The sequence below is a fragment of the Mastomys coucha genome, unplaced genomic scaffold, assembly GCF_008632895.1.
Source record: "Mastomys coucha isolate ucsf_1 unplaced genomic scaffold, UCSF_Mcou_1 pScaffold16, whole genome shotgun sequence".
NCBI lineage: Eukaryota > Metazoa > Chordata > Mammalia > Rodentia > Muridae > Mastomys > Mastomys coucha.
Genome location: NW_022196898.1, coordinates 89,574,675 through 89,600,059, shown reverse-complemented (window position 1 = coordinate 89,600,059; position 25,385 = coordinate 89,574,675). Strand labels below are relative to the sequence as shown.

General features: G+C 37.4%; 1 protein-coding gene across 5 annotated transcripts in view; it reads left to right on the top strand.

Annotated features, from left to right (window-relative positions):
* The window catches only part of Pdlim5 (PDZ and LIM domain 5), a 163,924-nt gene that overhangs the window by 16,103 nt on the left and 122,436 nt on the right, over window positions 1–25,385 (top strand). The gene's annotated exons all lie outside the window — the stretch shown is intronic.

Genomic DNA, 25,385 nt, shown 5'->3' with positions numbered 1-25,385 from the left:
TCTTGGTAATAGTTGCTTTTGTTGTTTCAGATGTTCATTGATTGCAGTTATCTCCTTAATATGAAGAAAAATGTCTAGGGTATCAGGTGATTTGGCGTAATTTTAAGACTTAATTACTAGCTAACAAACAGCTCCGAGTACAGTTTGAAACATGCATATTGGTTTCTATGTGAAAGTCTACAGAGAACTGTCTATGATTGCCATTTTAACATTTAGTCTTAACAGAAAGTAAGACTTTGAGTAATAGATGTCTAATACTAATGAGTTTTGGATTGACCTTTTAAAAATCAGTTACTGTAATCATATTTTTCTGGTAGTTGTAGTATATGCAACATTGTCTAGATGTAGTAGACAGAAAATAAAAGCCAGAGCATCAGGCGAGGGGGTGGATGCTCATTTAATGACTGACTGCCTCATGACTGTATTCACTCCTTGTGACACATTGGGCACTGGGACTCTGCAGTCAGTGTTGCTACTTACTTCACTTGCTTCTGACATGGTGTGTCATGTATCAGAGTAACATTCCAGTGCAGTAACAGAAATCTTAACTTGTCATTTTCTAATAGCTGGTGTGTGTGTGAGAGAGACAGAGAGAGAAAGAGAGGGAGAGGGAGAGGGAAAGAGGGAGAGGGAGAGGGAGAGGGAGAGAGAGATTGATTTTAAATGATTCATTTTATGTGATTTGGTGTTTTGCCTGCATATATCTGTGTGAGGGTATCAAATTCCTTGGAACTGGACTTACAGAAAGGTGTGAGCTGTCATGTGAGTGCTGGGAATTGAACCCAGGTCTTCTTGAAGAGTTGTCAATGCTTTTAAACCTGAGCCATTATTCCAGCACCTCAGAGTGAGCAATTTTTTTAAAATCAACTTATTTATGTTCATAATCATACATTTTGGCTTAAAAGGTAAAATCTTTAACAGACTTTTCAACATATATAAAAGGAGAACGATATGATGAATCTTGTGTACAGTTCCTGATGTTCAACAGCACATAGCCAATTTATTTTTCTCATTTATTACTCTTCTTTCACTTGAAGCAAATGCTAGCAAGTATATAATGTTAGCTATGCATTTAATGATATACCTCCAAAAGTAAGAATGTTTATTTAAAAATCCTAATCAGGGGCTGGAGAAATGGCGTAATGGTTAAGAGCACTGGCTGCTTCTCCAGAGGATGTGTCTTCAATTTCCAGCACCAACATGGTGTCTCACAGCCATCTGTAACTCCAGCTCCAGTGGATCTAATGTCCTATTCTGACCTTTGAGGCACCAAGCATGCATGTGGTACACAGCCATACTTGCACACAAAAGATTCATACACATAAAATAAAAATAGTGAAAACTTAGAGATCATACTACTATTAGCATGTTTCAGAAGACGATAGTTCTCTAGGAGCACAGAATTTTCAGTTTTTTAGATTGTCACACATATATGTGCACACATACACATACACAAAACACACACACATACATACATATGTATTTTTTTCAACATTTGAATCAGGATTTAGATAAGGTTCATAGTATGGTATTGTTCTGTAAAGTTAAGTTCATTTTTTTTCCCTGTAAGTTCCTTTTAAACTAGTTATTTCTTGGGATTTTATATTAAATTGGGCCATATATTGAATAACACATTCTTTGGTGGATAACTTATAGAAAAGTTAAGTGACTTGATATCAGTATTTGATACTGATTGGCTAGTTGTTGCTATGTTCATAATTACTGACTTATTTTGGACTTGTCATTTGTCTACTGCTGTTATGATTAATGCCCTTTTTTAAAAATAAAACTGCACACTGAAAAATCATTCTTACTCTTATATTGAGAATGAAGAATTGGTCTATTTATCTTAAATATTTAACCATGAAGATAAGCTTTTTATTCATTTACCATGCTAAGTCACCTTGAGTAGCACACATTGGGAAACACTGCTGTAATATTAATGCTGTGTCTCCCATTCCTTCCACTTACCTCCTGTGCTGAAATCTAATCAGGTGCCCTAGGAGGGACCAACTTGAAACCTTAGAAACATTTCCTGTATGTGTCCAGAAACAAGGTACATTTTGTGCAAAGTCTGATTTTACCAGCACACTGCTAGTGGGGGTTGTTACCAATATGAGATCCTGGTTTAGCCATCTCAGCGTTCTTTTATCTTTCAGGTTCAAATTCCATTACATGTGACATACTGCTTTACAGAGGGTAAAATAGAAGCAAGAGCCTTCTTTTGGATTGCTATTAAAGTCTTAAGTTTGTTATTAATAAATAGAGTTAGACAATGACTGGAAACATTTTTCTGTTGAATAGGATTTTTTTTTTTTAGGGAAAATTAAGTTTGAAGATTATAAAACTAAAAAACAAGTGATTTTAAAAAAATACCTGAAAATTGTGAGAAAGACAATTCAATCTGCTAAGTAATTTGTTTGAAAATAATGAACTTTGTAGGAAAATAGTATTTTGTGATATACTTTGTATAGATTTTTGTATGCAACTATGTCATATATAAATGGATTGTCATTGTTTGCATTTAAAAGTGAACATATTCTATATAAACAAGTTCTTAAAGTTCTCATGTTCAGGGACTTGTCCTTGTTTTTACACTATGCAGATGAAATTATAGAGGACAGGAAGAGAAGGATAAAGAGAAGTTACTTGTTACCTGATAATAGTTGTAGCAGCAGTCATTGTAAAGATGACTACGAATACAGATTCCATTTCATTATAGCCATAGTCAGTCTCTCTTAGGTATCCTGTTAGACTTCAAGTTTATTTCTCTTAAGCTTCACCATTTACAAATGTTAGCATTTTAGAATTTTGACAGCAAGGTATCTTCCCTTAGATATGTGTTATTGTTGTGTTGCCCATTCTGTCTGATAACATAGTCCAGATTATATTCATTTCACACACCATGGGTCTGGATAATAGGATTTTAGGAAATTATGTGGTTAAAATTGAGTGGACCAGAGTTCTGTATAGTTTATAAGCCTTCTGTTTAATGAAAAGCTTGCCTTCCAATGCAGTTTTTAGCTCCCAAACATTAATCACGTGGCACATGTGTGGGTAAAGAGCACTTGATTCTGAGTTAGGATCAAGGATGGCTAAGTGGCCCTAAGGCCCTTGTCAGGGACAGGTAAGTCCGTGTGTTTCTTAGTTCATCTCCTAGATAATCCTTTCCATCTGTGTTCTTCTTTCTGCCAGGACAGCAGTTGCATTTCCTATGCTCCGGGTCAGTAGAACCGAGCTGGAGGCTGGTTGTTGTGACTGTCTAATTTGGAATTAGCATTCTCTCTTTAAACAATCTTTACCTTAATTTTTGCACTCGCTAACATGGCCAAGTATTAAAATACTATTTGTCTTTTAACTTGACATGAGCTAACAAAGTTTTCTAAGTAGCCTACAGAGTAAGGCTCTAGGCTAGGAGATAAAAAGAGGACCCTTTGTAAGCCTGGTGTGTTGATGTCTGAGACTGTGAGAAAGTGTGAAACCTGGAGGGCTGGGTTTGGTTTAGAGTTTGACACACACTGCATTTGTCAATTAAGTCTTTTCATCCCTTATGAGTACAAGTGCTTTCTTCCTTTTGGCTGTCAGGGTGCTGGCCTAAGAGATTACTTTACAGAGCCTCTGCAGTGTACTCTTAGAAGAGGGGGTAGGGAGTCCTGTTTGCTGAGTCAGACGCCCTTTCTCCTCATTCCCTGTGGGATTTCCTTCTCTGTATGGAGAAGTGGACATAGTGCTGGGAATTTCTTCTTGCTTTGTGTGATAATTAGCTAGGTGGAAGTTGTGCAGCTGAAGAGAAAGACTGAATTTAGATCAGAGATGTCGTTGTTGCTGTTGTTGTTGTTGTTATTGTTGTTGTGAGACAGCTCTCACTTTGTAGCTCTGGCTGGCCTGGCAATCATAAGGTATAGGATAGGCCAGACTGCCCCTGAACTCACAGAGATCTGCTAGCCTCTCTCTTGAGTACTGGGATTTAAGGTGTATACTACCACGCCAGGCCACACGAACGGCATTTTGAAGCTATCTTGGACTGCTTTTCTTTACTCTAATTAAAGAAAGAGAATACAGTTATTTCTTTTGAAACGACAGTAGAAGATTCCCATTGTAGCTGAATGTAGTCCTTAATCTGCTGCGTAAGAATCACTTCAGATTTTATGGTAATGTAAATATGGTAATGTAATAAATATTAACCTTCTCGGACACTGCTGCTATCAGTGGATTTGGAGCCATTGAAGACCCTAATGTTAAAGAGCAAAATTTCAGCATGAGTTGAATGTAAATATATCACCAAAGGTCATGATGCATGCCCGTCTAAAAGTCTGAGTCTCGTAGTCTGGCAATTTCATGCCTGTGCGTAGTTTTGAGGTTTTATGCGTCTTGCAGCATGGCCTTTTCTAAAAAGACATGTAGTTTTGAGATGAGGGGCACATTGCTTATGCGGAAATTCAGTATATTCTTTCTGATGTTGCCTTTTGTCTCTCTTCCCTTTGAAATATTCATTAGGAGTAGAGTCTTGGTTGTGTTTTTTTTTTTTGGGTCATAGTATCCACAAATTGCTTTACATATTTTATACAACAAAATCATTTATCTGTATTTTGTGTGGTAATGGAAATATTTATATTTTCCTGTAAATACTTGAAAATGGGTTATCGTTGTTTCTTAAGAAATGTGATGGGAGCCAGGCAAGTTCAGTGCCAATAGTGAGACAATCTCAATGAACTGCTTCTTTCCCACGCAGAAAAAAAGTATGAATAAAACTTGACAAAGCATAGAAGAGTCTCTGAAAATTGGTATTACTATGAGTTCAGATACTAGCAGATAATTGTGGCTCACTCAACACTCACTAAACTTCTCATATTTAGGTGTGTGTGTTAGTCCTATTTTTTTAAATCATCATTCTTCTTCGGTGTGTGGTGGATGCTTGTGTGTGTGCACTGACCATGGTGAGTGCACATGTGGAGGCCAGAGGTTGAGTCTGCGCTTCTGCTATTGCTCCGCATCTTAGTATCTGAGATTGGGTCTTTCTCTGAATAGGAATTCCACCACTAGGCTGGAAGGTCCGTGATCCTCTGCAACCCTCCTGTGTCTACCTTCCTGTGCTGGGGTTGCAGGCATGTACCACCATACCTGGCTTTTATATGGACTTTAGGAATCTGAGTTAAGCTATCTATCTCCCTAACCTCTGGTAGACTGTATTCTTAAGCAATATAAATGATGTAAGAGCAGAAATGTTCAAGAAATACTTTTTGAGTTTTGTTGATTCTGCAGGCCCAACACACGTCCTTTAAGTTGCACGCGTCTATTATAGTGTCAAGTCAGCTGGTCCCTCTAGACAAGTGCACCGTCCTGTTGTTACTGACAGCAGTGCACTCCAGCTTGCTGAATAGTGCCTCTGTAATGTGAAATCAATTTTTAGCTTGTTTTTTTATGTGGCTCCTTAGAATTTGAGGAAATATTTTTCTTGGAGTAATCGAAACTATTCTTGAATGGAAACAGCCTAGTTTTCTACAGATGGCTAAGGAACTGGTTTTCCATTCATGGTGCTTGCCCAATTTGTAGGATTTATTTTCAGGTTGTCCAGAAACTCTTATTTCCTTCATTTAATTGGAGAGATCTCTCTCTCTTTCCCTACATGTAGGTGTTAACTTTTTAGTCACTCTTTCCCTAAAGCACTCACAGATTGAAGTTTTTAAGTTAAAAGAGCATAGCTTACTTACCCTTTGGATGGTTTTTAAAAATGCAGTCTTATTTCTAGACCCCGTCTGGCTTTAAATGAGTATCACAGAGAGCTATGGAACAGACACGTTTTCTTTTCCTTTTTTTTTTCCTGATACAAAATTTTACTTCCAAATAAACCACATAAGGAGGACGCAGCTTTATATATGCATGCGAAACTGTCCATGGTAGAGTAAAACTGCATATTTTGAAGTGTCCCCACCTGTTGTGTAAGCTAGCTGGGAGATTTTTGAGGGCTTCTTGCTGAGCATGTGGTCTGCATTCCTCTTCTCCACCCTCTTTGTTCATTAGGCTCTTATTCATCCTAAAATACTTTACTCTTTACTAAAGCACATGCTATGAAGGATCTGCCCTAAGGGCAATTACTTTTCTATGAGTAACATACAGGAAGAGCCTTATGAAGGTAAAGTAAACAGAATACTTCATCTCCTTTTATGGGAAGTACTTTTGCAGGAAGAACTACCATGTCATCCTTATTAAGAGTCAGGCATTTCATAAAATGGCCATTTGGAATACTTCTAAAGGTGTCTTTTCATCTGTTGATGACATGAAGATAGACCTTGAAGGTTTGGCAGTCTCTAACTCTTGGGCTTCTGGACTGTCTTTGGTCTTCAGGGAATAGACAGTCAAATGAGACAAGTATCTATCCAAGTCACTCTAAATCAGGCCTGTATCAGTCAGAGGACATTCTGTTCCTGGTTTGGGAACTCTACGGCCCCTGGCAGGATTTGTCTGTAGGTTAGTTACACAAGAAGCTGTCCACTGGAATGCATGTGTGTGTCTGTGATGCATACCTTGGATAGAGTTGCATAGGAGTGTAAAGTAGGGTGTGCATCGAAAGAATTCTAGAATTTATTGTTTTATGGTTTGCCTTTCAATATAGCACTTCCTAACTAGGTGCAGAATGTCCAGAATGTTTAGTGGTATCTTGTAACATCTCTTTTAACACACACATAGAAGCATAATCTAAAAATTAGAGGTCAATAATTTGTACAATACAAATGTATAAAATAAGAATTACTTGGCTAATGATGTTTTACTTTTCATTTCTGTGCTGTAATATGTACCACCGTCTTCTGTAACTGTGTAGTCTGCAACTTTACTTTATCAGGTGATACATAGCATCAGTTTGCTTTCGCATTAGCACATATAGCATCTTTTTGTGTATTGACATTCTTATTGGTAATAATTGTTAGCATAGAGCTTTAAAAGGGATTGCTTATCTTTGCCGAATATACATGCATACATGCATACATACATATATCTCTTTGTGTATAAATAAAAAATCAGATGCAAACTGTCATTCTTTTACTGCAATTTTATTTACAATTTTATTTAAAATTGGTAAACATTTTAAAAATGGCCTGTACAGTTTTATGAACTGTGGCTAAAATATTGTAAGTTCTGTTTATGAATATCTCTTTATATACCCCAGTGTAAAATAGCATTCTGTTCATATTTTTTGCACCCAGTTCTTCTCTGTGTAGTCCCTGAGCCCGACATTTTCAGCACGTCTTAGGAGAAGAGCAAGGCAGGCAAGATAAGGGTTTCTGTGGACGGATCCACTCAGCAGCTCACGGCTCCAGATTGTAATCATTGTACGGATGGGGAATGGTAGCAGAAACCAATAGTTACAGCTTGTTTGCTAATCATGGAATCTAAATATGAAAATTGATACAACAGCCAAGAAGTGAAGTTCCTGATATAAAACTATATTAATAGGCCATTGCTCTTATTGTTACTAACGCTGCACTAAGAAATAATTTGAAAAATTGATTTGAAGAAGATAGTAATCGATTCTTATAAGGCTTATGCCCAGTTCTTCTATACCACTATGTGAATGTAAAATTTATACTACATGTGATTGTATGTCATTTAAAAAATATTTTTATTGGCAAAAGCCATTAGGAAACCTTTCTTTTCATCTTTGTCATAAATCAGTGTATCTGTACTGCCTGGAAAGTTTTATGTGCCAGTGTTTGTGTAACTTTGCTTGTGTTCATTAACAGAGATTCTCAACTTTACCTCAGGGACGTGGTCACCTTTGCACTTTGGAAGCAATGTAATGGTCTTCACTTTGTTCAGAAAAAGTGAGGGATGGATTAATTGCCATCCATTTAGCTGCCAGTGTAGTATTTGTGCTGGTGTTGGTTATTGTTTTTACTTACTGGAACCAAGCACTTGAGATAAACAACTGAAAGGTGGAAGCCTTTGTTTTAGCTCATGATTTTAAAGGGTTTGGTTCATGGCCTCTTGGCCCCTCACACAGAAAATGTCATGGTGGAGCGAGAAAGTGGTGCGGGCTGTTCTTCAGTGTAGGAAGCCAGCAGAGGAGGAGCGGGCTCTAGAGGTCTGGTATAGCTGTCAGAGGTCCAGCTCCTCCTCCTGCTAAGTGCACCTCTTACTGTTTCCATAACCTCCCAAAACAGTGCCACCAGCTGGGGACCAAGTTTAAGACACATGAGCAGTTAAGGGTCATTTTGTATCCAAATCATGACTGGGCTTGAGAAGGAAAGTAGACTTTTCCAACTTCCTGAGGTGTTCACTGGTGTTTGATTGAATCACTTCCCTCGGGCACTTCTTAATTTTGACATTGATTATCCTTAGCTGATAGAACATTAACATTATCCCATTACAGCACTGTTTCCCATTTCTTGTTCCTGCTTAAGTCCTGGAACAGTTTCCTTTTCTTCTTTTGGACCAAGAACAAATTAGATATTAAATAATCTCTTAGGAATGTATCTTCAGTGCCAGTTAACTTGTTGAATATACCACTGGCATGTTATGTTGCTATTCTTTCATGGCTTGGAATATTTTTCAGTAACAACCAAGGTTTATAACGCTTATGACTAGGGGATATCAGCTGTTCTTCATTGGAAACCTCAGTGAGATGAATTCCCATTTTTATCATCTTTAAATATCAGAATCAGAAGACTATCTCTTTTCTTATGAGAGATATAGTATTTTGTTTCAGTTAATTGCCTTGATTTGATAGATTATAACTATGTATACTTATGGGATATAACATGATATTCTGATGTGTGGTGTGTAAACAACATATATTGGCTGATTTAACATAACATATTCATCTTCTTAGGAATTTTTTTGTCTTTTTTTTTTTTCTTTTAGTTTTTCGAGACAGGGTTTCTCTGTATAGCCCTGGCTGTTCTGAAACTCACTTTGTAGACCAGGCTGGCCTCAAACTCAGAAATCCAAGTGCTGGGATTAAAGGCATGCACCATCACTGCCCAACTTTTTTTTTTTTTTATTTCTTATGAAAGTCCCAGAGAACAAGATTGTCTTTAGCACATGCCACATTTCTATATTCATCACTAAATTCTGGAATTCTCCATTAGTCCATCTTGGCTGTGTCATCTTTGTTTTTGTGAGGCAGTGAATCTCCCAGGCTTGACCTCACACTTGTTATTCTGCCTCACCCTTCACATTTGCTGGGGTGATAGGTGAGGGGCACCATGCCCAGAATTTCTTGGGATTTTAAATAACTTTCTTTTCACTACATCACAGTAACTCCCAAACTGTTATCCATTTCCACAAGCAAACTTCTGGCACTTTATTTTTCTTTTCTCTTAAATCTAATTTTATTTATTAGATATGTGTGTGTGTGTGTGTGTGTGTGTGTGTGTGTGTGTGTATGTGTGTGTGTGTGTGTGTGTGTATTAGTCCATATCAGCACATGATTTATTTAATTATTTGAAATGTATGAGTGTTTTACCTGCATCTATGTAGCTGTAACATTATGTGTGCCTTGTGCCAGTATAGGAGGCCATAAGAGGCCCTGGAACTGTAGTTACTGATTGTTAAATTTTAAGTGCCACCATGTGGGTGTTGGGAACTGAATGGTCCTCTGCAAGAACTACAAGAATTCTGAGTTATCTTCCCAGTACTTGGCATAGTAATTTTTAAAAATACTATTTGTATCAATAATATATGAAAAATTAGTAGAAGTAAATATAAAAGCTAAGAGCAAATAAAAGTTATAAAAGTAAACACTGTTTTGTTATAGTTTCATTTTTCATAATTGTTATAGATAACTTTTCTGTTTTTGTGTGTACAATATTTACATGTGTGTGAATATGCTTGCCTGTGGATGTATCTGTGAAGGTCAGAGGCAGAGGTAGGCACCCAGTCTGTTCATTGATGGATCTCTACCTTAATTTTTAAGACATGGTCTCTAAATGATGGGCACAAAATCACCAACTGGTTAGAAGTTCTAGTCAGCCAGCCCCAGGAATCTTTCTGGCTTTTCCTCTAGCACAGGAATTACAGACCTATGCTGCCAGACCCAGCTCTTGACAGAGGGCAGGGATCTGAACATTGCTCCTCTAAATTACATAGTGGTTATTTTACCCCACGAGCCACCTCCCCAGCTTTCTCTTCCTGTGCTTCTTTTTTTATTTGTTTTTCTTCCTAGTCTTTGCTCAACCCTTAGTTCTCTAGTGTTTTAAAATATGCATGTATCTATAATTCATATAAATTTCCTAGATATTGAATACAGATCCCCTCATTTGCAAACTCTATTAAAATGTTAACAAGACATGCCCATATCCATTTGGCAAAAAAGTTATTAAAAGAATTCAGATGCTAATAAAGTTCACAGCTTTTCAAATAGTTTTACAAGGTTTCAGAGATCCTAAAAGAGACTACTTTTTCCAAAAGGCACAGTAACTTATCCAGAAGAAAAGTCTATTTTTATTTATTAAGGCATGCATAATGACCTCTTTTTGTAATGTTTTAGCATTTACAAAGGTTTTATGTTAAAATTTTTCCTACAAAAGGAAATATACATGGTTTTACTTATAGAAAAAGTATCTAAACACTAAAATACTGTTTTTCTTCTATCTCGGGAGCTAAACTATCAATGTGATAGTACATGACCAAGATAGAGAGGAAGAGACACTCTGATATATTACTGGGTGATAGTTTGTCAATAATACATTAAAATTACAAGTGCACCAATTTTCCCTTTGGGAATTTGCCCTACAAACAACTTCACACATAGGGAAGGAAACACACTGGAGATTTTAAAGGAATATTCTTCATGGTAGTTGGAAATTTGTTGTTTGTTATTTTATTAACCAGTGATATTTGAGCTTTTTATATACCTCTCTTTATACAGTCTTCTCAGAGAGATTCTTCCATCATCTATGCAGTAGACCAAGGAAATACTCTTACCAAAGTAAACTGTTGTGACATTTGCAAGTGTGTGGGCTATGTGCCCATGTGGGCCTGTGGGTGTGTGCACCTGCGTGCCTTAGGACAGAAGAGGGTGTTCTCTACTACTTTGCCTTGTTCCTTGGAGGCAGGTTCTCTATTGAAACTGGAGCTTGGGTTTGAAGTCTAGGATAGTTACAGGCATTTTTTTTTTTTTTTGTAATGTTGAAGATCTAGGTTATATTTGACTTTTTCCTAGGGCTGAGGATCTGGGTTCAGGTCCTCGTGCTTGCATAGCCCATCTCACTCCAGAATTTCTTCTATTACCAGATACGTCACACAGACTCTTGATAATTGTCTTGCATTCATCTTAATTTATCCATTTCTAATTTGAAACCTTAGACTGTTTTTTCCTCAAACAACTAAGAAAGGTTTCTAACTGTCGACTACTCGCTCAGTTCTTTATCTTTGTTAGTTCATTTTGAGCAGTCTTATTTCCATTAGCTACTGATTAGCAAAGTTGTGATTTTGGCAAACATCAGTTTAATATGCAAGTTTATTTCTATTGTATGTAGAATTATAGAAAACTGGTTTAAATTTTCTGCTTTGGAATCACTGCCTTTTTATCTTTATGGGCCATTTTAATTTCCTGTGTTGAAGTATTTTATAATATCCCAAATAGTCAGAATTTTATCTGGCTTTACTTCTTTCATTTTCTCTGTAATCATAGTGTAATACAAAGTTATTTTAGTGTTTCCTTTTGAAGCTACATTTATTATTTATTTTAACAATATAAGTCTATATACTCTGAACTATAGTCAGATTAAAATAAAAAAGTAACAGTATTTGCAGTCTGACTGAAGAGACTGTGTGATATGTAATGAGATTCAGGACTTAATGATTGTACTTAACTAAAGTTATTTAATGATTCTCTTTTTCTGAATGTTTATATTCTATTAATTGATTATGTATTCACTTTATCATCTTCAGATTCATATATTTATTCTTCAGTATCCATGATATGGTTGCTTGCTGCCTTTTTAAGAAAGAAATCTCCCTTTGTCTACTTTGTTAAGAATTCTACTTTATTTCTAGAATGTTCTAAATGCCTCCAAGTTCTTCACTGGACTACTGAATCCTTGAACTGTGCTAAAGCCAGGAATCATTTCTTTTTCAAACTTGTACTCATGGACTCTAGTTCCTCCTTAGACTTTCTAAACTTCTTCCAGTGAGTCTCTTTAGTGAATACGTTATGTAAATCTCTGCGAGATTTTAAAGATTATGGAGGGAAGAACCCATTCACACAATCAGAGTTTTTTATAGACATATACCACTTAGTATAACACATCTGACAGTTGTCCTGTAGAGCTATTTCTCCATATACCAAGCAGGAAGTTCCTGGAGGGTGATGTCTGAATATCTTCCAAGTCTTCAGTTCTGATACTCTAATCTTGTAGACAGCATCATACTCCCCAGGTTGAGGACGTAATCCCACAGAACTCGTCTATTTGAGATGCCAGGTGTAAGCAGTAGGTTGTTATTTATATTCAGGCTGTATACTAAGGTTCCCTTATTCCCCTCTTTGGGTTTGGTTGATTTGGTGGAGTGACGTTATTTACCTTAAAGAATATTACCAAAGGTGTAGACAGATGGACCGTCAGATGGAAGAGATTGAATGTTGTGTACTTTGCAAGCCTACAGCCAGTGGACTGATGATCCATATGTAATGAAGAATGAGAGTTGAGTCACTTTCTCCCATCTTTACAGGTACTTCATCAAAAGCTTCCAGAGTCTGACCTTGTGGTTTATTCTTTTTTGTTTGTTTGTTTGTTTGTTTTTTGTTTTTTGTTTTTCGAGACAGGGTTTTTCTGTGTAGCCCTGGCTGTCCTGGAACTCACTCTGTAGACCAGGCTGGCCTCGAACTCAGAAATCCGCCTGCCTCTGCCTCCCAAGTGGTTTATTCTAATTGCACGAGTAAGCCCAGTAAAACTTTGGGAAGGAGTTTCCAAGAAACAATGATCACAACAGAGCTTTAGGTTTTAGGCATAGTTTCCTAGGAGCTCCCTAGCAAAGTAGCCCCTGTGACCTTTACAATCAGAGTGCATTCTATTGGGTCCCAAACAGAGCTTGGGACTAGGGCCTAGGAGAATGATCTGTAATAAGCGTAAGAATAGATTCTATTAGTGGAATATGCAGAGTCCTTGGTGCCTCTTTCCTAGGGATGAATTCTGTTCTCTGAGAGACAAAGCTCAAGATTATAGTCTAAATAATGCTCAGGATACTGAGGGGTTCGGGAGGAAGGTGGCTCCTAATAGCATTGCAAATGATCATCAGGTTGTTTAACTGCTTTCATGCTGGCATTCTGGGTTACCCAACATCATTCACATCATTCATTTCTTTTCATTGAAGAAAAAAGGCCCATGTGATTGACAATCCTGGCTTCTCAAAAACTTACTCTTGCACACTGTACAGATTATAGCAAGGACTATGAGGAGAGAAGTATGCTCACTGTCTCTAGGTGTGCCATTTCCAGACACTACCTTGTTCAGCTGTCTGGGAGTTCTTTGTAACATTTTTGTGGAAACCTCATTATATAGGAATGATTGGTAATATCTTTGCCTGTTTTATGTCTTCCTCTCTCCTTTTCCTTGCCTCTTGAGTATTGGGCTGAATTTTTTAGCTCTTTACTCACGCTTTGGTCTTTCTAGTGATCACCCCTCATTCTGGTGCAGTCTGCGGTCTCTGAACCATCATTCATCTCAGAAACTGACAAAGCTCCTTCCTACCAATGTCAGAAAGCATAGATGAAGATAAATACCTATTTCATAGTATCACAGTTTAATCAAGGGTGTGAAAACCATTACTGTGTTCAGTAGAGTGACTTTAGTCCATTATTATATTCCTAAAAGCAGTTTTTATATTTTTAATTCATTCTTTGGAAATGTCATACCTTTATGCAGTGAATTTTGATTATATCTGTTCCCTACTCCTCCTACTCTTCCCAGAGGACTCAAATCTCTTACCTCATGTTTTTTTTTTTTTTTTTTTTTATTTTAATAACTCACCAACACCAATTCCAAATATTGCTGCTTCTCTGCACATTGTATTGTAGGTCCTATCAGCAGCCACACTCCAAAGAAAACTGACTTCTTCTCCATCAGCTCTCAGCTGCCAATAGCTCCTCGGGGTGAAACCTCATTTAGGCTTTCTTCCATTCCTGCAGCAGTTTGATTGGCTTGATGTTATAGGTGACTACAGGTGCTTGACATTTGGATCCAAATGCTGTGTTTACATTTATCACTGCATTTTGTATTATCTTGAAGATGTGAAGAACTTTTGGATTTTTCTTCCAGAATAAAGCACACATTCTTTCTACACCACTTTTTTCATGTTTTCAAGTTGGTATGCATTCCTTCTAAATTAAACAAGTTGAATGGGATCAAAGTTCTTAGAAACCAGAGTTGAATCAGCTTCAGTAATTGGAGTTGGTGTTGCTGGCTTCTCTTGTTGTGGACTTATAAATGTGAGAATTTGAAAAAGAAAAGATACCATTGATTAGATACCTAGATATATGTGTTAATCAGCTTTTTCATTCCTTGGACCAACCACTTGATATTCAAAAATAGAATTTATTTTGGCCTACAGCGGCAAAGGTTTCAGTACATAGCCTTTGCTTTGTTGTTTCTGGGCCTGTGATGAGGCAGAACATCATGGATGCAGGAACAAGGGGCTGGAGAATGACTATGCCTGTCCTCGCTGGTTTCTTCCCCTTTTGTTCCAGATAACCCCTCCCTGTCTTGTGGGGAGGAGCATTCACAGATACATTTAGACACATTAGTGATAGATCAGTCTAGTAAGACTGTCAATAAAAATTAACCATCACAATATAATTTTAGACTTTCAAATGAAAAAAGGAATATACCAAAAATTGATTTGAGTTAGAGTTGGGCTCGTGCCAGGCCTTTTGCTTTTCCATCCGCTCAAGGAGGTGATTTGGCTTGCAGAGGGTTTTGATGAAGGTAGATACCCAGTACTTTTCTTCTGTGATTCTTCCAATTAAAACAAAACACAAGAAACATAATGCTTATTTGAAAAACAAAATATCACTCCTTCTCTCTGAAATCTGGGAGTGGAGCAAGCCTAAGGGAGGGTACCCCTCCTCCCGTCTGAAACTTGCCCTAACTCTCAAGAGAACAGTCAGTGAACATTTGTTATTATTGCAGCGGTTTTGGACTAGAACCATTTTTAGTCCATGAAATGTGTTCTTGACTTAGAAACATTTTGAGAAATCTATTTCCCATCTGAATATTTCTGAGTAATAAGATATATGTGCCAGCATGTTAGTCTGTGTTTTGGTCCTGTAATATTGCATAGTATATTGCATAGTATATAGCCAGAGAAATCAGAATAGAGTCATTCGCTCCTGGAATGAAGGATTTCAAACTCAAATGATAATTGATATTCTGGCTTCTTTATACCTTGCTTGGAAATCCAGGAATGGACTTAGTTAAAATGACCAGTTGAGAATAATAATTATCTAGTGGGCTACTGTGTGAAATTTCTTAGAAATACATTCTTAATGTTTAGCTTTTTTGATGTTTGTTAAAGAAAAATTATAATGTTAACTCATGAACTAGAAGGGTAAGTTAACATTATAAAAATGAGTCATTTAAAACCTCTTTCTGTCTGATCTTTGTGATTTTTTTTGTCAGTGAGTAGGTACATGTATATTTTATATGTCCATTATTCTTACTTGCAACCTTTAAAATATGTAACTGTGTGTAACTTACTCCTCTGTTTGTGCAGATGTATACATGTACATAAAGATACTTTTGGTTAATGCTAATGTTCACATCAACCATTTGCTGGAAGAATGGAGCTCATGTCTTGCAACTAACCCTGACTTTCTAGATTCTTGAAGTCTCTCACTGAGTCAGGAGCTTGCTGATTTGGCTAGACAGCCAGGCTGACAAGCTTCAGGGATTTGCTGTGTGGCCCCCACCTGCCTGGCACTAACATGCCTGTCACCATGCCTGGCTTATCACCTGGGTGGGGATCTGAACTCAGACGTCCTGCATCACCTCCTTTGCCAGTTGAGACATCTTCCTAGCCCCAAAGGCTCATTCCTAGAATATCCTGAGCCCTTTCTCTGCTCTGTTTCTCTTTTATATGATTCATCCCGTCTTTTTATTATATATCTTTATGTTTACTCGCATTGCTTCTTTTTTCTTTACCTGGACTGAGATTAGAGTACATTGTATTATTGTTGTATCATCAAGTCTGGGACAGCCTAACACATAGTAGACACTTAATAACTAAATGCTTGCTTCTCCTACTAGTCTAATAGCTCGTTCTTTATCGCTGCCTAGTTCTCATATACTTACTGCATATATAGTGAGTGTATGCATACTTAATGCAGTCTTAAATGTCAAAGGGATCAGCTGCTACTACTGAAAAATGTTTCTGTTCTTTAGATTAAATTATTATTATTTTATTTTTTTGGTTTTTCGAGACAAGGTTTCTCTGTTTAGCCCTGGCTGTCCTGGAACTCACTCTGTAGATCAGGCTGGCCTCGAACTCAGAAATCCACCTGCCTCTGCCTCCCAAGTGCTGGGATTAAAGGCGTGTGCCACCACCGCCCGGCTAGATTAAATTATTAAATTAATTATTATTTAAATTAAATTTGTTTTGAGGTCTGAACAAGAAGGCAGTTCTAGATTTGCCCATCTGAGTAATGCCGCTGTAGATTTTTCTTTAGAGAAGTGTCTGTGCTTGCCTGAAGAGAAAAGAACCTTGTATGGTTCACACCTAAGCATATGTGCACTATTTAAAAAATATCTTTGTTTAGTAACATTGTAGGTTTTTATTCTGCCCTCACTTGTTTGAAATGGTTCCCTTATTTACTCATTTTGTCTATATTTTGCTTTAATTAATATGAGTAGCCCAGATCTTTTAGTAACTTATTTTGATTTCTGGGCATTGCAATTTATCTTGCCTGTTTTTGCTTGTTTTTTGAGACAAGAACGTAGCCTTCTACATAGCCCTGGTTGGCTGTCCTAGAACTCATCATGTAGATCCTGCTGGTCCTAATTTCACAGAGATCTGATTGTCTCTGCCTCTCCAGAGCTAGGGTTAAGGTATGTACCACCCTGCCCAGCTTATCTTGATTCTTACTCACATATAATATTAACTTTGTTGCTGTTTTGAACAATTTCATAAAATCTTTTTTTGGTTGTACATGGGTTTTAACAATTTCATGTCATTCTCAAGAATTTTCGAAGTATAATGTTTTACAACAGAGAAACATTAATACTGTATAGTAAGCATTTGGGCAGTAGTAACAATTTATGGCAGTGAAAATAGCTACTAACAGTAATGGAAATTAGATAAATGGAAGGTCATTAAGTGTGTAAAGTATTTTTTACCTTAGAGTTGAAAGAGACTCTAGAATAATTTTATCCTCCCATTCTGTCCATCTTAGCAGAATGAAAACACAGATGCAGTGGCTTGCTCAGAGCACAGGAGTTGCTGATGGTTGAGCTAGACCTGCCTTATAAGACCTGGAGATTCTCTGAGTGAATCACATGGAGCCTGATCCATGCAAAGAGCATGAGGATTTTTAATATTCCAGTGCACTGGGGCCATCCCAGACCCTAAGGAGAGGTGGCAATGACTCCGCACAACTTGTTCAGTGAGCTTTTATTCAATTTTTAGGGCAGCAGCCATTAGACACAATGTAATTGGCAAAACAGTGTGACTTTTTTAAACTGATTGGTCTTCAGGGGATGAGGTGGCAAGGACTTCCCTTGTCTGAAGGTGGGCAAAGGTCTACCCTGTGGAATGTGTCCCCACCAGCAGTTTGGTTCTCACCCTGTGACCTGAGGAATGTTAATTAGCTTTCCCTTCCAGAGAGTTCCACTACTTTCCCAAAGTTCCTGAGCTTATCTTATTAAGGAAATTCCTGGCCTCCCGGTGTTTTTCTGAGATGTCCCTGTTTACTCGGATCTTACACCTTCAGGTTTCCTTGTAATGAAATAGGACAGATGTTAGTTATCATACAAGTTCATACAGCTTGTGGAATTATAATTGGCCACAAATACTCTGGACTTCATTTTAGTGTCATGGAACAAAAATTGAAATGTGTGAAGTTTATATTGATAAAAGTACAATATTTTTCCACTCTGTATTTAATAAGAACAAAATGCCTTTCATTTATACTGTAGTATTTTATTAGATGTCTATGTTATTTTCTGTTTAATCCGTGTGTGATAGACCAAAAAGAAATATGTGATACAGTCATTTCTTAGAAGCAGCATGCCTCCAGCATGGTCTGCGGACCTGCACTAATGTGGACAGACATGAAATATGAAAATGGAGAGTAACTGCTTATAAAGCTTGTTTAGTAGATGCCAGGGTGTGTGTATGTGTGTGTGTGTGTGTGTGTGTGTGTGTGTGTCTGTGTAGCATAGACACCTAGAGTGAGTAACTTTGCTTTCTTTTACTTTTACAGAAATGTGTTAGATTTTTAGAATAACTGCTGTGTGGTAGACCCGGTGAATGGAGGACTTTGGTCACAAGCAGTCTGGGGAGCTTTGCTTTGTGGAGAGAAGAATATATCTGTTAAAAGTGAGAGTAGACAAAGGGCCATGTCCTTTTATATTATTCTTGGGATTAAGGGCATTGCTTTATTGGAATAATTATTAAATGTTGATTTATATTATGAAGATTAGAGTTTCAAAAGATTAGATATGTTAGATAAGCTATGCTTATCTCCATTTGTGTGCAAATCTTTATCCCCCTCCCCCACTAAAAGCACATATCCATTCTCCTTTGGGAATTCCCATGTTTATGGAGTTTTTATCTTGGGACATCTGAAAATGGTTTGCTTGTGGACTATGGAAGGTTTTCTCCTCACTGTGGAAGTATTCTGGTGGGGCTGGTGGTTAGGAGCCATGTTTTGAAAAGCTCTATTCTAAGGTTTTTGATCATAGATGCCTTTGAGAGTCTGGAAGAAGTCCCGCTAGATGGAAAATGTGTGCATGCTTACATGCAATTTTAGATGACCTGTCTGGGCTTGACGAGAACCTGGTGGAGGAAGAGGAGAGGAGATTAGCAACATACGCTTATCCTTGTTCATCTGTCCCAGGGCAAACTAGAATTCACTTTTTAAAAAAAAATTATAATTAATTGTGACTTTGTTTAAAACGCTATTCCATTAAGTATTCCAGATAGGAACACTGATTTTCCTATTTGTGACAAGTTTACTTGGTGTTGAAATGTTAGTGGATGTGTTCTTTTTACATACAACCAAACCTTCACATTTCTGCTAGACTGGTATTTATATGCTAACTGCAAAATTCATGAAACTTTTTTTTCACAGACAGACAAATTGACTGTAAAATGCAAGTGTTAATACAGTATTGCAGTAGTGAAGCACAGCTTAAGAAGATGTGTTTTATTTGTACTTGGTTAAATAGAATGAGAATTGTTGCCTAGTAACCTGGTCCTGCATTTGAATGAGGTGGCTTCCTGACTTTAAGGATGGAGATGTCACCCGATGTGGCACATGCCTTTAATCCCAGCACTTGGGAGGCAGAGGCAGGTGGATTTCTGAGTTCTAGTCCAGCCTGGTCTACAGAGTGAGTTCCAGGACAGCCAGGGCTACACAGAGAAACCCTGTCCCAAGTTAAAAAAAGGATGGAGATGTCAACACTGGCTCACCTCCTTCATAATGAGACATAGTTTGAGGTATTCTCTGTACTGTTGCCATATAAGGTAATTTCCCCCTAACTTTTGGGTAAAATTGCTTACTTACAGTTTGACTCACAAACTAAAAAATAGAACCCACAGTTAAAGTGCTTGAGTGAGTCAGAGTCTAGTTCTTTTATTCAGAAAGGATGTCAGTGATTGCTTGCCAGCTTTGCTGTTCCACTGTTCCAACCTACAAAAAGCCAAATCATTTTATTTTAAAGAAAAAGGCTTTCAATGCAAAGCAAGCTCAACATTTAAAGGGATCCTCCATTAGACATCTCTGTAAGTGTACTTTCTGTTGCTATAACAAGATAGTTGATTTGGGGTAATTTATGGAGGTAAGAATTTTTTAGCTCATAGTCTTAGAACACATTAAATCTTTGGGCATGGATATATAAATGCTACATGTTTATATTTTCTAAGGTTTGATAGAATAACTAGCTATTTCAATAAATGAAGGAAAATGTAGGCATTTATCCAAAACAGCATTAACAAACTTTCAGTTTTAGAGAATGAAAGTTCAGGATTAGGTTACACCTTGATGAAGGCCTTCTTTGCTTGGGTAGCCATGTGATGGATTAGCATCATCATCATTTGGTGACTCTGTAGGCACAAGTCATGTGGCAAGATGGGAAGCCAGAGAGAAGGACTGTACCCAGTCTTGCTCTTTTATTAGAAACCCATTCTTGTGGATTGCTTTCACAGTAATCCCTTCTGAGAGGACAGTGTACCCAGCAGTGCTTCTAGTGTATAAACCACAGCCACACCATGGCAGTTTCCAAAGCAGTCACAGTCGTTTTAAAATGATCTTTAGCATCATTTGAGGACTAGTTCCTCTACAGACAATACACTGTAACGCAAGACAGAATACTACATACTTTACTGTAATATTGTAAGATAGATTTTTTTTTAAATTTATTTTATTTATTTTATGTGTCTGAGTACACTGTAGCTGTACAGATGGCCATAAGCCATCATGTGTGTGGCTGCTGGGAATTGAACTCAGGACCTCTGCCGGGGTCTCGCTCACTCCAGTGTAATTCACTGTAGCTGTCTTCAGATGCACCAGAAGAGGGCGTCAGATCTCATTATGGGTGGTTGTGAGCCACCATGTGGTTGCTGGGATCCGAACTCAGGACCTTCAGAAGAGCAGTCAGTGCTCTTACCGGCTGAGCCATCTCACCAGCCCTGTAAGATAGATTAATAAGGATTAGTGTGACAGCAAGCCAGTTGGGATTTGGAAAAGCCTTAGTTAATTTTTTTTTTTTTAAACAATACTTCATGATTGTTTTATTCCTTTTGCTTTTTTGTTTGTTTGGTTTATGAGCCTCTACTTCAGTGGTTCTCAACCTTCCTAATGCAGTTCCTCATGTTGTGATGACCTGATGACCTCCAACCATAAAACTTTTTTGTTGCTACTTCATGACTGTAATTTTGCTACTGTTATAAATCATAGTGTAAATATTTGTTTTTCAATGATGTTAGGTGACCCTGGGAAAAGGATTATTTGATCCCCAAAGGAGGTGTGACGCACAGGTTGAGAATTACTGCTCTAGCTGCTAATAGAGCCCCCTCTTGATTTTATTTGTGATACTAAAAATGATTTGCTGGCGTTCACTCAACATTGGCAAGAAAACAAGCTCTCTGTTGATAGTGTGTCTTTTTTACATTATCCCAGATGGATAATGGATAATTGGAACTACTTCAGTGATTCTCAACCTTTCCTAATACAGTTCCTCATGTTTGATGACTTGATGAGAGTCGATGGAACAAGCTACATTATTGCGCCCTGAGAAATACATTGTAGATCGTTTCTTACAAAATTTTCACTACAGATTCATGTTTTTGAATTTAGTTTTTAAATTGTGCAATAAATGTTGTAGATGCTGGAAAATAAATTGTAAAGCAAATTAAACATTACTCATTAATTACATTAAAAACACTACCCTTTGAGCCAGGCAGTGGTGGCTTGCGCCTTTAATCCCAGCACTTGGGAGGCAGAGGCAGGCAGATTTCTGAGTTTGAGGGCAGCCTGGTCTACAGAGTGAGTTCCAGGGCAGCCAGGGTTATACAGAGAAACCCTGTTTTGAAAAACCAAAACAAACAAAACAAAACAAAACACTACCTTTTCCAGTTCTTTACCCCAAGAAAATCCTGTTCATCAGATAAATGAAGCTTTTTGTATTCCGCACCCCCTCTCTCCCCCAAACCCCCATGTTTGGTGATTGCTGTTAAAAAAAAAAAAAAAAAAAGAACAAAAACCAATAGCTTTTATTTTCCCATGGTTTGGTTCTCATGGTTTTTGACATGGGAAACTCTGTTAGCGTTCCTTTCTGGAGCAATCATATTTATTGTTCCTTTTTTATACTGATATGTCTGTGGCATTCCTGCCTTACTGGTGGTGTTCGGGTCATGTGTTTCCAAGCATTCCGTATTTGTTGAAAATATGCAGAAAGCAGAAAGCCATTACTTGGTAATGTCTCGTACTTGTTATCCTACATCTTCATTATAGGACACTTTCAAAAACTTTTTTTTTTTTTAAACTAACAGCAAATGCTGTGTTTAGTGAAATCAAAATGTTGTTATATATTTAAAAGCTGATTTCTTATGATGAATTTGGTTTACATATTGTAGTAAATTGTGTCTGTGTGGTATTTTTTGACTTTTTAAAACTGTTAGCCAATTTCTAATGAAATAAAACAGAAAGGTTTCTACTTTTAATTGAGCATTTCTTATAATTTGGAAAGGTGAATTTCATGAGTGGATTCTAAGACAGTCACTACTGTAACCAAGCTTTGCACAGTTAGCAGCTGGAGTAGACAGTCACTTTAAAGGAGACTCTGAGCGGGTAGGCTGCTGTATGTCTGTGCACAGATGTGACAGCATGCCGGTGTCTTCATCTTCAGGAGTCATAAGAACTTAGTGTGTAAGTGTCTTAGTTCTTAGTGTGTAAGGGTAATGTCTTCTAACCAGCATCTCTTGGAGACAGGTGCCTTGGTAGTGAGCCTGTCTCAGGTGTTTTCATTTATGTCTTGAAAGATGAGTGAGGCCTTTTCTTTCTAATAAAAAAGTTTCAAGAAGAAACCCTATTGGAACCATGTATTTGAAGGAAACTAAAGACTTTAGGGACTCATAGTTACTAATTTTACTTAAGTTCTTAATAGAATTTATTATTTATTAAGTAAAATTCATAAGTAAATTAGAAAGTTACACTATTGCATTAGTAGGTCTCTCCTGGCAGGCTGGTCATTGTTATAACTTACAAGGCTCACAGCTGAGAAAGATGGACGATTCCTTTTCTTCTTGGTATAATGGAGCAACAGTGTCCTTACTAGACAATCGAGGCCAGAAATAAAGACCTTGTCCCAGAAATGGGTGACTTGTAGAGTTGTTGGGATAGCAGTTACTGCGCTGTGAAAGCTGACTAGTAGGAATGGAGCTTTTAGACCAGTTCCAGCTTTCTCTCTCCATGGTCTATGACTTGAGTATGTGGTGTTATCAGAGGGTCTTACTGTCACACTGCCTAGCTGTTCATCAAGTGATAAAAAGAAAATAAAAATATGGTATATTGACACTTATTACACAGCTATTAAGAAAAATAAAGTTAGCAGGTAAATGGGTAGAGCTGGTGAAATCCTGACTGAGATAAACCAGGGCAATAAAGACAAACATTGTATGTTTTCTTTCATTTATGGGGTGTTAGCTTTGACTCTTTAGATATGTGATTTTCATTTGGAATACTCACAAACATCAGAAAATTACTAAGGGGCCATAGGAGAGGTTCATTTAAGGGAAGGGGTATAGAAGGCACTAGTATAAAGGGTTAATTGAAAGCATAGAACAAGGAGAGATAAATTAGGGCTGGGAGGGGAAGGCAGGTTAGAAGATGGAAACTGGAAGGGATAAATAACACTAAAGATTTTTCAAAGAACTCATATGAAAACCCATTATGAAGTTACTGTAAACCAAAGCCTGTTAGAACAACAGAGGCTAACAAATAAAAACCTAGCCCCAGAAATGGGTACCTTTTCAAGTTGTTGGCCATTGAGATTGCAAAGACCTCCAAACATTGCAGGCTATTGCCAGAGATCTTAGTTACCCTCCAGAGCTTGACAATTCATTATTTTCCTGGCTATAGTGCAGTAAGAGTGTGTGAGCTATATAGAGAACAGTTTTATTTTGAGTTGCCGTTCAGGAGGTCCTGAGTTGAAGGACCATACCTGGTGGTGGCATTCTTTTTGATAGAGCCCCATGGATACAGAGAGGATGTTTGTTGGGAAGGCAAAGGTGGTGGTGCAGGTTCCATTTCTGTTCTTTGTATAACAGCCATCAGGATTTCATCTTTGGACCTCATAATTACCATATTGGATACTAATCACAAAGGGCTAAACTCCAAACATCATAGTCAGTTTAAATTTCTTTAGTACCTTATAGAAACTAAACCACAGCCACTAAATCCTTGGGAGCCTACTCATACCATATTTAAATGTCAGCACCCACCGTTTTGGAAATGTGACTGGAAATGGAAAGGAGATGAAAGCCCAGGAAGACTGAGGTGGAAATTTCCATTGTAGGCAGTAGGTAAGATGGAGGCAAAAGATGATCAGCGTGTGCTCAGACAAAGAGTAGAATAGGACTGATAACACTTAGTTACTTCTTACCTGTGGTACTCAGGAAAGGGGCAGAATTCATGAGGCTGCATGAGATTTCTGTGTTCCATGATCTGGAAGTAAGGACAAGATAAAAACAGTACTGAGAGAGAAAATACTAAGAAGTCAGTTGAAAACACTTTGAGGCTATCGTAGGATCTCAGCATATAGTAGGCATAAAGGGTCAGATAGAGCAACAGTTCATTTTTTGATCCTGTCTTTGGTGTAATTATATTCTTTCTGCATCCTGAATTGCTTTTATATAAATACTAGAAGGCCAATATTTAAATTGCTTATGTGCTTCACAGTTTCAGTAATGTAGTTTTGTGCAGTAGAGATGAATGGTAAATATCCTTTCTATTAGAGTAAATGTTTTCTTTGATATTTGAGTTAACAACAAGAAATACTCTTACAGCAGCTTACTTTTGACTTAGTGCAGTGAAATCCTGTTAGTTACTGAGTACAATGCACGTTCTTGTGAAGTATGTGATGGGATGATACATAAGTGTACTGTTGGTGTTTGTTTATCGCTTGGCACTGTTCTCCTGAATTTTAAATATAAATGATTATTTTCGTGTATTGGGATTGGTTTGCTTTAAGGAAAGAGTTTAACAGCTGGTAATATTGAAAACCTAAATGAGCATAATATATTGTATTTATTCCTTTGCCCACTATTATATAACAGCTCTAATTTGGTAAACCAAGAGTTTGTTTTCTTTCTTTTTTTGTTTTAATTAGTATTTTTTTACTAAGTTTTTCTTTTCAGCTTTTTAAAAATTACCGTGATAGTGGAAAGATGTTTGTAACTTGTTTAGTTACCTATGTATTTTTAACTGTGCAATTATTAATTATTAATAGGCTGTATTAATTGAATATATTCATAGTTTTATATAGTCATCATCCCTGTTTATTGAAAAATTTTATTGTCCCAAAAGAATCTCTGTAACGTTTTCCCGGTTGCCTCTGGTTTTGGCCTGGTCGTCTATCTTCCAGCCACCCAGTGCGGTGTTATAACTCTGTTCCTGGTCTTCTATCTTCCAGCCACCAAGTGCGGTGTTATAACTCTGCTCCTGGTCTTCTATC